Source organism: Zea mays, chromosome 5 (assembly GCF_902167145.1).
Source record: "Zea mays cultivar B73 chromosome 5, Zm-B73-REFERENCE-NAM-5.0, whole genome shotgun sequence".
In the NCBI taxonomy this organism is placed as follows: Eukaryota; Viridiplantae; Streptophyta; class Magnoliopsida; order Poales; family Poaceae; genus Zea; species Zea mays.
In genome coordinates, this window is record NC_050100.1 from 3,700,265 (window position 1) to 3,709,060 (window position 8,796).

An 8,796-nucleotide genomic window follows, 5' to 3' on the forward strand; every position below is an offset into this window, starting at 1 on the left:
CCCTTGCAAGGAAGAAGGAGAAAATGAACGATGGAGACCAAACGATGAATCCACCTCTCCAAAAGGTTTGTCTTCCCATTTCGATTCCCACATGTGTTGTGTGGCTAATGAAAATGATAGCGGAAGCACAAATGAGGATGAGGAGGAAGAAAGAAGCTTTGTGCATCTCTACGCTCGCCTAAGCCAAGAAGATAAGGCGGTCATGCTCAAACTTCTAGAAAGAGCGAGAGAGCAAAGCGAAGCTCGTCAAAGGCTAGAAGATATTCTCTCCATAAAGATGCAACACTTTGACGAGTTGACTAAAGAACATGAGGAGCTAAAGTGCTCTCATGTTGATTTGGTCCAAAGGTATGAAACTATTTCAATTGAGCAAGATAACGCTTCACATTGTATCGCTCAATTGGTAAATAGGAATACCTTGCTTAAGGACCAAGTGGAAAAGCTAAAAATTGAAAATCTAGCTTTTCAAGAAAAATATGATATGCTCCTATGCTCTCATGAAAATCTTAGAGATGATCATATCATATTAAACATTGCTCATGAGGTTGTGATAGAAAATTTAAAATCCCAACAACCTCACTCATGCACAGGTGTTCATATTGATACTATATTACCATGTGCTAATGCTTGTTGTCCGTCGACAAGCAAATCTTCTTTTGAGCTAGAATTTGCAGGAACAAATGATAATACATATCAAAAGCTCAAAGAAGAAAATGAGAGGCTAAAGATGAGCTTGACACAACTTAAAGGGAAATGCATCGCTCAACGTTCTCAAGATAACCGTGATCACATGGTGAAGAAGCTTGAGACGGGAACAACCATGGCATGCACTACATTCCTTGAAGAGAATGTCAAGGACTTGAGGATTGTCAAGAGGAAGAAGCAAAAGATGAAATTCAATACCTCCTCCAAAAGCCTCAACCTCGCCTCCACAAAAGGTAACATCCAAGGTAATAATCAAGCCACACTTCACACTAAGATAAATAAGAAGTGCAGAGAATGCTTCGAAGAGGGACACTTGATTAGGTCATGTCCCTACATTAAAAATGGCTTGATTATTAACAAGGATGATAGACTTTGTTTTAAATGCTCCGAGAAGGGACACTTGCTTAGATCTTGTCCTCATTTAAAACAAAAAGGCATAGGGTTAGAAAAGAAAGTTTTTACTAACCATGTAGCAAGCAACAAACAAGGAAAGAAGAAAACTTCAAAACTTGAAAAACGCCTATGCTACACATGCCGAAAGAAGGGACATCAATGCAAGGACTGTCCCATTGGTAACAATTCCACTCCTAGCTTGTCAATTAATTCTCATGTAACTAGGAAACCCAAAATTGCAACTTGTGCTAGAAAGGTAATGAGTTTACCTAGTGCTAACACAAAGGACTTTTGGGTTCCTAGATCTTTGTTGACTAACCGTGATGGACCCATCAAGCGATGGGTACCAAAATATGCTTGACAAGCTTTGTACGAGAAGGAGATGATATGAAGTCTTTGGGGTGCTTGAGAGAGTTCATTCAATTCTTATCAACTCAAGCTATCAATCTTCAATGATCTATATACATGATTGACCCAAGGTTATTTTTCAAATTGCTATGTCTTAAACTCATATCATCTCGAGGAAGATATTAAATGTTGTAGGAAGTGAAGAAATATCATGTGCAAAAATCAAGGCCTGCAACATGGAGGAAAGCCAAAGGATGGTAACACTTATCTTTTAAGTGCAAGTATTTTAGAATATCAATTCTTATGTGTCTTGTGTAGTCACATAGAAAGATTGAAGCACTTCAAATGCCTTTAAATCTATATTACCATTCTTTGAAGAATTTCCTATCATATGGTAGATTGCATACTCATCATTTCCATTCTATGGCAATCTTCATGCTTTAAATTGTTGGAAGTACCACATGGCATGTTCTTCGCTAGTCATTCTATTATTGCCATGATTCTAGATATAGAGAGACATTTCAAGTTCTTAAAAGAATAAGGTGTCATGTAAGGAATTCAAATCCTTAGGACACTTATAAAAGGAAAACTCTCTCTATAACTAGAATAGTGAGACTAATAATTTTATCTAAGTAACCCAAGTAGTCTCACTTGTAGAATAGGTTTCTCTTTGGAAAAGCATGTAATCTAACATGAAATGAAAAATCAATCCAATAATTTATGATGCACCTCTACTTGCTTAAATTGGATTTGATTCTTTCACATTTATCGCTTTCCATATCATGAATTAGATTTATTCCCATAATCTTAAAGGATTATTTATGCTTGTTTTATGAGGTAAAATTGAGCATAACATCATCTATGAATAATCTAGTTCATGCTATGAAGTTTCCATGCTTTTAGTAATATAGCTTTTCATTCCCTATCAAAAATGATTACTAAATGGAAACTAGTGCTTGTGTTACTAACATTTCTCTTAAGCTTACTTATAAATATGCCAAAAGAGAAAAGTGCACAAGCCTCATGGGTTGATCTTCACCCAAAAGAAGAAAGGTAAAAGCAAAGGTATGGGAACTCATCTTCTTAATTAAGTTTAGTTCCCATCTCAATGAGTATTTAATCTAAAATTATCATATTCTACCCTTGTGAGGAATAGATTCTTTATTGGACCGAAATTAACTAAGTATGCATTTAATATCATATTCATAAATGCGCTTGTCCATTAGAATCTAATTCATGCCTTTGCTATATCTGTTCTCATATTGACTTGTTTTTTTAGTAATGATTAATAAACTCAATATGGAGAAGTAAATTCCTATGATTGATCAAATGGTTAAATAGTGCATATTCCTCTTTTCCTATAATGTGCACTAATGCTAGGGATTTTACTTCATGTTTATGTGACCTATGGATGATGAATTGTCTTTATTTTCTATCTAAAGAAATCATCATTCATCTTTTACTCCCTTGTGCTATTAACATCTCTCTTGAGTATTTTCATTAAGTTTGGAAGGAAAAAGAGTCAACTATAAAGGGAGGACACTCACATGAAAGACATTAAGTGAAACAACACCTACTTGGACAATAAGTTTGTCAAGAGCATCAATGGTGTGGTTGTGAGTATTCTAAATCTTTTTCATTGTGAGAATACAAGGCTTAAGTTGTTTATTGCAAATCTTATAAGCCTTGATCAAAGATAAATAGTGCTTCTCCCCATTTGCCCTTAAAAATAAGTGCATCCCAATTCTTTCATTTTTGATGCATATCTCTAGGGGGAACCTATTTCTATATCTTGATTATTTTGAGACTAGCACGTTATCTTAGAAATCTCATATTATCTCTTGTATGAGAACAAGTTTCTCATAAGGCATGCTACTACATTTCAATCCAACTTGATAAATTATTGTCACCTTTATCAAGGATTGTAGCATTCAATGTTAAAGTAGCATACTTATCGGATTCTCCTATTTATGCGCATATTTGAAAATCTAATGCCTATGTTGTTCTTTTGATCGCATCTATTGTATGATCATTGAATAACTTCAATTATCACTTATGCTTCTTAGTGCTTCATGCAATTTCAATTTGATTTCAATTGGTAATTTCAATCGACATCTATATTGATATGCACTAAGTTAAAAGGAGAATTCATGATACATTTATGCAATTTGTGATCTACTTGATATGTAATAACATGACTTAGAAAAGGATCACAAGTTGTAGATCTCTCTCTTGTACAAAATGTTTCCATATATTATCTTGAGTACAGGTCTTAAAGCAACTAAGACTAAGGACAGAGCACAATGAAGAGAGCATCATCATGTAAAGGTACAAAAAGGTAAAACCATTCAATACTTATTTATACATGTACCTAAATCTTCCTACATTCCTTGCATATCTTGTATAAAAGGAAGAGAAAGCATGTTCATGCATTAAACCTGCTTCATACCTAGTTTAACTTCTCAAACATTCATTTTTTTAAACTGGGTGAAGTAATTTTATTGTCAAGGAGCTTAAAGCTTAACCTTGTAACGAGGATAAGCTACCTTTTGTTCCAAAGGTGGATGGTCCTTAAGTCTCCTTGAAATCCTTAAGGGTAAATGCTTGGGATATTTATAACATGCTTTCATAAGTGCATAAAATGTCATGAGCATCACACTTTTACTATGACACAATGCACTTTACACTCTTTATGATATAGACATGGTCTCATTAACCTAATTATGTACACTTGGCATTTTAGACCAAAAACTTGTTTTCCTCTCTATGCACATATTTAGGGGGAGCAATCTATATTGTAAAGAATTGATTAAGCTTAATTGACATATCTTTTTAAATCATGTCTCTTTCCTTTGGTACATTTGCATATTTCTTATCTTTCATTGTGTGCCAAGGCTAAGACTAATATGTTTTCATGAGCATCTCATGTATTAAGTCTTAGATTGAAAGGGAAATGGAGTATTCGGCAAAGGCATCGCTTCCACTCAACTCCATTGGTATTATCCACTCTTTGCCGGTATCTCGCCATCTCTCCGTCTTTGGTATAATCTTCACTCATGTTTTATTTGCCAAAGGGGAGAAAGTAGTTAATTGAGGGCCTACATTTCACTCTAAGTGGCCGTTTTTGGCGATTCATGCCAAAGGGGGAGAAAGTATTAGGCCCAAAGCAAAAGGACCGCACCACCACCTCCTAATTTCAAAACTAATGATTTTCAATTGGTAAATTTCACATTGGTATCTTATTGTGTTCAAAAGGGGGAGAAAGTAGTATTTTCGAAAGTAGTATTTTCAAAATTGATATCTTAAAACCCTCTTGAACACTAAGAGGAGGATTTCATTGAGGGGGAGTTTTGTTTAGTCAAAGGAAAAGCATTTGAAACAGGGGGAGAAAATTTCAAATCTTGAAAATGCTTCTCAAAATCTTATTCATTTATCCTTTGACTGTTTTGCAAAACACTTTGAAAAGAATTTCCAAAAGAGTTTGCAAAAACAAAACAATTGGTGCAAGCATGGTCTAAAACATTAAATGTAAATTGGTCTAATTTCAAAGTAACCTTTGCACTTACCTTATGCAAACTAGTTCAATTCTGCACTTATTTATTTGCTTTGGTTTGTGTTGGCATCAATCACCAAAAAGGGGGAGATTGAAAGGGAAATAGGCTCAAACCTTTTCCTAAATGATTTTGGTGGTTGAATTGCCCAACACAAATAATTGGACTAACTAGTTTGCTCTAGATTATATGCTCTACAGGTGCCAAAGGTTCATCTACAACTATACTAAATCGACTGTCCGGAATACCGTAGATTATTCCGGACAGGAGAAGCTTTTTGGAAAATCAGGCCAAGCGCGGACCGTCCGGGTCTTTGCGGCAGACCGTCCGCGACACCTAAATAAACCTCGGACAGAACCAATGCAAAAACATGTGTCTCTACTGTGGACCGTCCGATGGAAGAGCAAGCACCGTCCGAGACCACGCGCGGACCGTCCGGGCCCTTGCGGCGGACCGTCCGCGTCACCGCTTTGACTTCGACCAGGAACTACAAATCAGGGACAGTCCGACTAAACCGCGGACCGTCCAGCTACAACGCGCGGACCGTCCGGCTATAATTCGCGGACAGTCCGCAGGTGAAGACCTGGTTCAGCCCGAAGGTGACAAGTTGATCAAAAGGAATTATATAGCTGGCGCGGACCGTCCGGGACCAAGGGCGGACCGTCCGCGTGGTGTCACCGAGGCAGATAGCCGTTGATCTAACCGTTGATCTGTCAGAAGTATCCGTTGAAGATGTCAGAATCGACCGTTGGAGGGTCGCGGACCGTCCGGGCCCTAGCCGCGGACCGTCCGCCAGTGCAATTTCTGGCAGATGCGCCCCAACGGCTATATGGGTGGTTGAGGGCTATAAATACCACCCCAACCGGCCACTTCAAGGTGGGGGAGCCCAAGCAACATTCCAAGTCATCTAGTTGACATACTCAAGCCCTCCCAACCACATATATTCATTGATCCATCCTATACACAAGATTTAGACCACTACAACCAACACAAGTGCCACAAAAGAGAGAGCAAGCAAAAGAGAGCTACTCATTTGAGTTCAGCACTAGTGCCTTGTGAGATTCATCGAGAGATAGTGTGTGCTTCATCTTTGTGTTCATTTGCGCGTGGAGTTTTGACTCCCATTGAACTTCCTCCAAAGTTTTGGAGGCTTGTAAAAGCTAGCAAAAGACACCAAAGATTGTGGTGGTCCTTGTGGGATCGAGAGTGATCCTTGAGAAGAAGAAGAGCTCACCGATCCTTGTGTGATCGGGGGAGAGAGGGAAAGGGTTGAAAAAGACCCGTCCTTAAGTGGACTCCTCAACGGGGACTAGGCCTTCGAGGGCCGAACCTCGGTAAAACAAATCACCCGTGTCCATTGTGTTTATTGCTTGTGATTTGTTTGCTTTCCCTTGCTCTAAGTTTTCTTGTACCATTATTTGCTAATTTCATTTGGTATTGCTTCAAGTTAAATTTCCATTTAGTGAAGCAACACGTTGCAAGAAAGAACTTGTTCTAGTGCTCTTCTCATCTAAGGGTTCTTGCTTTGTTATTCTATAACTTATTAGTTGTATTGATTTATCTCTCCCGCATTATTTAGCAATACTCCTTTCAAGCAAGAACTTAGTTTCTATTCTCCGATATTTGTATATCTTGTTCTAACCACTAATCAAGGGATCTAGTTGGGAGATAAAGTTTTAATTTTCAGGTTCCGCCTATTCACCCCCCCCCTCTAGGCAACTTTCAAAGGGCAAAGACAAAGAAGTCATCATCGGCAACGCACGGGAGGCCGATGGAAACAACAAAATTTCTTGTAGGAAAGTGATGGCCGAGAAGACTCCTGATGGAGGGGAGACACTGAAGGTAACCATCACAAACTCCAGCGCTGGGGGGCAAGCACAGACAAGGAGATATGCGCGAGAACCCATACTACACATCGCGGACGGTCCGGTGTCCAGGCGCGGACGGTCCGTAACATCACCGGACGGTCCGGAGCGTTCCTGAAAGGGAATTAGGCTTACACCTAGTCCCTAATTAATTTTGGTGGTTGAAATGCCCAACACGAATAATTGGACTAACTAGTTTGCCCAAGTGTATAGATTATACAGGTGTAAAAGGTTCACACTCAGCAAATAAAAAGACCAAGTTTTGGATTCAACAAAGGAGCAAAGGGGCAACCGAAGGCACCCCTGGTCTGGCGCACCGGACTGTCCGGTGTGCCACCGGACATGTCCGGTGCACCAGGGGGACTCAGACTCAAACTCGCCACCTTCGGGAATTTCCAGAGGCACTCGCGCTATAATTCACCGGACTGTCCGGTGTACACCGGACAGTGTCCGGTGCGCCAAGGAGGAGCGGCCTCAGGAACTCGCCAGCTTCGGGAATCGCCAACGGCTAGTCCGCTAAAAATCACCGGACTGTCCGGTGCGACTCCGAGCAACGGCTACCTCCGCGCCAACGGCTCTCTGCGGTGCAATAAATGCGCGCGCAGCGCGCGCAGATGGCAGGCTTGCCCATACTGGCACACCGGACAAGGAACAGTAGATGTCCGGTGTGCACCGGACACCCTGGAGGGCCCACATGTCAGAAGCTCCAACGGTCAGAATCCAACAGCAGTGATGACGTGGCAGGGGGCACCGGACTGTCCGGTGCGCCATCGAACAGACAACCCTGCTAACGGTCAAGTTTGGTGGTTGGGGCTATAAATACCCCAACCACCCCACCATTCATTGTATCCAAGTTTTCCACTTCCCAACTACTACAAGAGCTCTAGCATTCAATTCTAGACACACCAAAGAGATCAAATCCTCTCCAAATTCCACACAACGCCATAGTGACTAGAGAGAGTGATTTGCTTGTGTTCTTTCGAGCTCTTGCGCTTGGATTGCTTTCTTCTTTCTTGATTCTTTCTTGTGATCAAACACTCACTTGTAATTGAGGCAAGAGGCACCAATTGTGTGGTGGCCCTTGCGGGAAGTTTGGTTCCCAAGTGATTTGAGAAGAGAAGCTCACTCGGTCCGTGGGACCGTTTGAGAGAGGGAAGGGTTGAAAGAGACCCGGCCTTTGTGGCCTCCTCAACGGGGAGTAGGTTTGCAAGAACCGAACCTCGGTAAAACAAATCCGCGTGTCACACTCTTCATTTGCTTGCGATTTGTTTTGCTCCCTCTCTCACGGACTTGTTTATATTTCTAACGCTAACCCGGCTTGTAGTTGTGTTTATATTTGCAAATTTCAGTTTCGCCCTATTCACCCCCCTCTAGGCGACTTTCAATTGGTATCAAAGCCCGGTGCTTCATTAGAGCCTAACCGCTCGAAGTGATGTCGGGAGATCACGCCAAGAAGGAGATGGAGACCGGCGAAAAGCCCACTACAAGTCACGGGAGCACTTCATCGGAAGAGTCCCGCACCAAGAGGAAGGAGAAGAAGAAGGACTCCTCCAAACGGAAGGAGAAAAAGTCTTCCTCTTCTCACCACAAAGAGAAGAATGAAAAATCTTCTTCCCACAAGCCGCATCGGAAAAGCGACAAGCACAAGAGGATGAGGAAAGTGGTCTACTACGAGACCGACACTTCATCAACATCGACCTCCGACTCCGATGCGCCCTCCGTCACTTCTAAGCGCCAAGAGCGCAAGAAGTATAGTAAGATCCCCCTACACTACTGATAGTCGCCTAGAGGGGGGGGGTGAATAGGGCGAAACTGAAATTTATAAATATAAACACAACTACAAGCCGGGTTAGCGTTAGAAATATAAACGAGTCCGCGAGAGAGGGCGCAAAACAAATCCCAAGCGAATAAGCAAGTGAGACACGGAGATTTGT